Raw genomic sequence first — 6,123 nt, 5'->3', positions numbered from 1 at the left:
CTATACGCCAGTCTTTGGGAACCATACCTGATATAACTGAATCCTTAAAGATCAAAGATAGCGGTTTTGCCAGTTCAGAGTGAAACTCCATTAGAACCCTTGGGTGAATATCATCGGGCCCTGGTGATTTATTAATCTTTAAATGTTATAATCGGTCACAGACTACTTCCTCGCTTAAATAAGTACCTATCAGTGGGATATTCTCATTATTGAGATTGTGTGTCAGTCCCTGAATTGGGTCCTCTCTAGTGAATACTGTTGAAAAAAACTCATTTAGTGTGTCCGCTATGTCATTATCATTTTTGCTTAAGACTCCCAACTTGTCTTTTAAAGGGCCTATACTCTCCTTCTTTAATCTCTTGCTATTAATGTATTTAAATAATTTTTTGGGATTCGCTTTGCTTTCCTTTGCTACTAGTTTTTCAGTTTCTACTTTAGCCGCTCTTATATCCTTTTTGCAAATTTTGTTACATTCCTTATAGTGCTGAAATGACTCTGCTTCCCCGTCAGATTTGTATTTTTTAAATGCTCGCCTTTTCTTGCCCATAAGTTCCTTAATCTTTTTGTTAAGCCACATCGGTTTATGATTTTTATTCCTTTTTTTGCTGCTCATAGGAATAAATTTGAGTGTATTTTTAGCTAGCAGGAATTTTAGTACCTCACATTTCTCCGTAGTATTTTTTCCTAAAAACACACCTTCCCATTCAATATCCCTGAAAAATACCCTCATCTTTTCAAAATTTGCTTTGCTAAAGTTTAGAGTCCTAGTTGAGCCAGTATAGGGCTGTTTATGGAAACTGATATTGAATGTGACCATATTGTGGTCGCTGTTTCCTATGGGTTCCCCTACTATAATACCTGATACCAAATCCCCATTGTTTGTTAATACCAGGTCTAAGATTGCATTGTACCTAGTTGGTTCCTCAATTAGTTGGACTAAGTAGTTATCATTAAGTGTGTTTAAAAACATATTGCCCCTAGCAGTATCACATGAATCATTTTTCCAGTTTATCTCTGGATAGTTAAAATCTCCCATCACTACTATGTCTTCTACTCCTGCTGCTCTTTCAATTTGCTTTAGTAACAATTCCTCATCAGATGCGTTGATACCAGGCGACCTATAGCATACACCCAATACTAACTTTTTTATTCCTTTTTCCCTGCATGCAATTTCTACCCATAATGTCTCGACAGTGTCTACAGTCCCCTCCTGAATATCTTCCCGTATATCAAGTTTTAAAAACAGCTTTACGTAAAGACACACCCCTCCACCCTTTTTATTTAGTCTGTCTCTCCTAAACAGTGTATAGCCCTCTAGATTGACTGTCCAATCATGAGATTCATCCCACCAAGTTTTAGTAATGCCTATAATATCATACTGTTTGCTTGCTGCAAGTATTTCTAGTTCACCCTTTTTACCAGTAATGCTTCTGGCGTTTACATACATACAACTAAGATAAGTATTTTCCCTTGCGTTAGGGACATCTTTCACCTTATGTAGCAATGATGACCTGTAATCGTCATTGGTTAGTGCTTTGGTAAAATCTCTTTTAGTACCCATGTTAGTAACCTTACCGCCTGCTCTTACCCTCCCCCCAACTTCTCCCCCTTTTCGTTTACTACCGCCATCTCCACTATTCTCACTGCATGACCCGTAGTTTCTAGCTAAACCCTTCCCCCAGGCTCCTGTCATGCCCTAGGATTGTTAGCAAGGTAAACTACTGTATGAAAATGCAATGGTACATAGGTCACGCAGGCGCAGCAGATGTATTATTTAATGCAGTTTGTCAGATGAGTGACAGAATAGTGCAATCACACATTAATCTATTTCTTGCTTGTCAAAATATACATATATTTCTCTATCGTCCTTGTGGATGCTGGGGTTCCTGAAAGGACCATGGGGAATAGCGGCTCCGCAGGAGACAGGGCACAAAAAGTAAAGCTTTCCGATCAGGTGGTGTGCACTGGCTCCTCCCCCTATGACCCTCCTCCAGACTCCAGTTAGATTTTTGTGCCCGGCCGAGAAGGGTGCAATCTAGGTGGCTCTCCTAAAGAGCTGCTTAGAGAAAGTTTAGCTTAGGTTTTTTATTTTACAGTGAGTCCTGCTGGCAACAGGATCACTGCAACGAGGGACTTAGGGGAGAAGGAGTGAACTCACCTGCGTGCAGGATGGATTGGCTTCTTGGCTACTGGACATCCGCTCCAGAGGGACGATCACAGGTACAGCCTGGATGGTCACCGGAGCCGCGCCGCCGGCCCCCTTGCAGATGCTGAAGTAAGAAGAGGTCCAGAATCGGCGGCTGAAGACTCCTGCAGTCTTCTAAAGGTAGCGCACAGCACTGCAGCTGTGCGCCATTTTCCTCTCAGCACACTTCACACGGCAGTCACTGAGGGTGCAGGGCGCTGGGAGGGGGGCGCCCTGGGAGGCAAATGAAAACCTTTTTTGGCGAAAAATACCTCACATATAGCCCCCAGAGGCTATATGGAGATATTTAACCCCTGCCAAGATTCACTAAATAGCGGGAGACGAGCCCGCCGAAAAAGGGGCGGGGCCTATCTCCTCAGCACACAGCGCCATTTTCTCTCACAGAAAGCCTGGAGAGAAGGCTCCCAGGCTCTCCCCTGCACTGCACTACAGAAACAGGGTTAAAACAGAGAGGGGGGGCACTGATTTTGGCGATATTGAGATATATAAAGATGCTATAAGGGAAAACACTTATATAAGGTTGTCCCTATATAATTATAGCGTTTTGGTGTGTGCTGGCAAACTCTCCCTCTGTCTCCCCAAAGGGCTAGTGTGGGTCCTGTCCTCTGTCAGAGCATTCCCGGTGTGTGTGCTGTGTGTCGGTACGTGTGTGTCGACATGTTGAGGACGATGTTGGTGAGGAGGCGGAGAAATTGCCTGTAATGGTGATGTCACTCTCTAGGGAGTCGACACCGGAATGGATGGCTTATTTAGGGAATTACGTGAGAATGTCAACACGCTGCAAGGTCGGTTGACGACGTGAGACGGCCGACAAACTATTAGTACCGGTCCAGGCGTCTCAGAAACACCGTCAGGGGCGTTAAAAACGCCCATTTACCTCAGTCGGTCGACACAGACACAGACACGGACACTGAATCCAGTGTCGACGGTGAATAAACAAACGTATTTCTCATTAGGGCCACACGTTAAGGGCAATGAAGGAGGTGTTGCATATTTCTGATACTACAAGTACCACAAAAAAGGGTATTATGTGGGAGTGAAAAAACTACCTGTAGTTTTTCCTGAATCAGATAAAATAAAATGAAGTGTGTGATGATGCGTGGGGTTACCCCGATAGCAAATATTGGCGTTATACCCTTTCCCGCCAGAAATTAGGGCGCGTTGGGAAACACCCCTTAGGGTGATAAGGCGCTCACACGCTTATCAAGTGGCGTTACCGTCTCCAGATACGGCCGCCCTCAAGGAGCCAGCTGATAGGAAGCTGGAAAGATATCCTAAAAAGTATATACACACATACGGTGGTTATACTGCGACCAGCGATCGCCATCAGCCTGGAGATGCAGTGCTGGGTTGGCTTGGTCGGATTCCCTGACTGAAAATATTTTATTCATATAGGGCATTTAATAGGATGCATTCTATATATATGTACGTGAGATGCACAGAGGGATATTTGCTCTCTGGCATCAAGATAAGTACGTTGTCCATATCACCCAGAAGATGTCATGGACACGACAGTGGTCAGGTGATACAGATCCCATACGGCACATGGAAGTATTGCCGTATAAAGGGAAGGAGTTAGTTGGGGTCGGTCCATCGGACCTGGGGACCACGGCAACAGCTGGGAAATCCAACCTTTTTACCCCAAGTTACATCTCAGCTGAAAAAGACACCGTCTTTTCAGCCTCAATCCTTCCTTTCCCATGAGGGCATGCAGGCAAAAGGCCAGTCATATCTGCCCAGACATAGAGGTAAGGGAAGTAGACTGCAGCAGGCAGCCCCTTCCCAGGAAAAGAAGCCCTCCACCGCGTCTGCCAAGTCCTCAGCATGACGCTGGGGCCATGCAAGCGGACTCAAGGTGGGGGGGTAGTCTCAAGAGTCTCAGCGCGCAGTGGGATCACTCGCAGGTTGACCCCTAGATAGTACAAGTATTATCCCAGGGGTACAGATTGGAGAGTCGAGACATCTTCTCCTCGCAGGTTTCTGAAGTCTGCTTTACCAACGGCTCCCTCCGACAGGGAGGCAGCATTGGAAACAATTCACAAGCTGTATATCCAGCAGGTGATAATCAAAGTACCCCTCCTACAACAAGGAAAAGGGTATTATTTTTCCACACTATATTGTGGTACTGACGCCAGACGGCTTGGTGAGACATAGTCTAAACTGAAATCTTTGAACACTTACATAAAAGGTTCAAATCGAGATGGAGTCACTCAGAGCAGTGATAGCGAACCGGAAAAAAGGGGACTATATGGTGTCCCTGGACATCAAGGATTACCTCCATGTCCAAATTTGCCCTTCTCAACAAGGGTACCTCTGGTTCGTGGTACAGAACTGTCAATATCAGTTTCAGACGATGCCGTTTGAATTATCCACGGCACCCCGGGCCTTTTACCAAGGTAATGGCCGAAAAGATGTTTCTTCAAAGAAAAAAGGCATCTAAATTATCCCTTACTTGGACGATATCCTGAAAAGGGCAAGTTCCAGAGAACAGTTGGAGGTCGGAAGAGCACTATCTAAAGTAGTTCTACGACAGCACGACTGGATTCTAAATATTCCAAGAATCGCAGCTGTTTTCCGACGATACGTCTGCTGTTCCTAGGAATGATTCTGGGCATAGTCCAGAAAAAGGTGTTCCTCCGGGAGGAAAAAGCCAAGGAGTTATTCGACCTAGTCAGAAACCTCCTAAAACCAGGCCAAGTATCAGTGCATCAATGCACAGGAGTCCTGGGAAAAATGGTGGCTTCTTACGAAGCGATTCCATTCGGCAGATCTCAGGGGATTTGCTGGACGAATGGTCCGGATCGCATTTTCAGATGCATCAGCGGATAATCCTGTCTCCAAGGACAAGGGTGTCTCTTCTGTGGGGGCTGCAGAGTGCTCATCTTTTAGAGGGCAGCACACTCAGCATTCAGGACTGTGTTCTGGGGACCACGGATACCAGCCTGAGAGGCTGGGGAGTAGTCACACAGGGAAAAAAAATTCCAAGGAAGTGTGGTCAAGTCTGGAGACTTCTCTCCACATGAATATACTGGAGCTAAGGGCAATTTACAATGCTCTGAGCCTAGGAAGACTCCTGCTTCAAAGTCAACCGGTGCAGATCCAGTAGGACATCATCATGGCGGTCGCCCACGTTATCAGACGGGGCGACACAAGAAGCAGGAGGGCAATGACAGATTCTTCGCTGGGCGGAAAATCATGTGATAACACTGTCAGCAGTGTTCATTCCGGGAGTGGGCAACTGGGAAGATTTCCTCAGCATAAATGAATTCCACCCGGAAAAGTGGAAACTTAATCTGGAAGTTTCCACATGATTGTAAACCGTTGGGAAAGACCAAAGGTGGTTATGATGGCGTCCCACCTGAAGCGCCAGGTCAAGAGACACTCAGGCAATAGCTGGGACGCTCTGGTAACACCGTCGGTGTACCAGTCGGTGTATGTGTTCCATCCTCTGCTTTTCATACCCAATGTATTGAAAATGATAGGAAGGAGAGGAGTAAGAACTATACTCGTGGCTCCGGTTTGGCCAAGAAGGACTTGGTTCCCGGAACTTCAAGAGATACTAAGAAGGGTCTTGATTCGGCAAGAACCGTGTCTGTTCCGGGACTTACCGCAACTGCGTTGACGCCAAGGCGGGTGAACGCCGGATCCTAAGGGAAAGAGGCATTCCGGAAGAGGTCATCCCTACCCTGGTCAGAGCCAGGAAGGAGGTGACCGCACAACATTATCACCACTTAGGTGAAAATATGTGCCAGGGTGTGAGTCCAGGAAGGCTCCACGGAAGAATTTCAACTAGGTTAATTTCTACATTTCCTGCAAACAGGAGTGTCTATGGGTCTCAAATTGGGTCCATTAAGGTTCAAATTTTGGCCTGTTGATTTTCTTCCAGAAAGAAATTGGCTTCAGTTCCTGAAGTCCAG

This window comes from Pseudophryne corroboree, chromosome 1 (assembly GCF_028390025.1).
Source record: "Pseudophryne corroboree isolate aPseCor3 chromosome 1, aPseCor3.hap2, whole genome shotgun sequence".
Lineage (NCBI taxonomy): Eukaryota > Metazoa > Chordata > Amphibia > Anura > Myobatrachidae > Pseudophryne > Pseudophryne corroboree.
Note: the sequence above shows the minus strand (reverse complement) of the source record.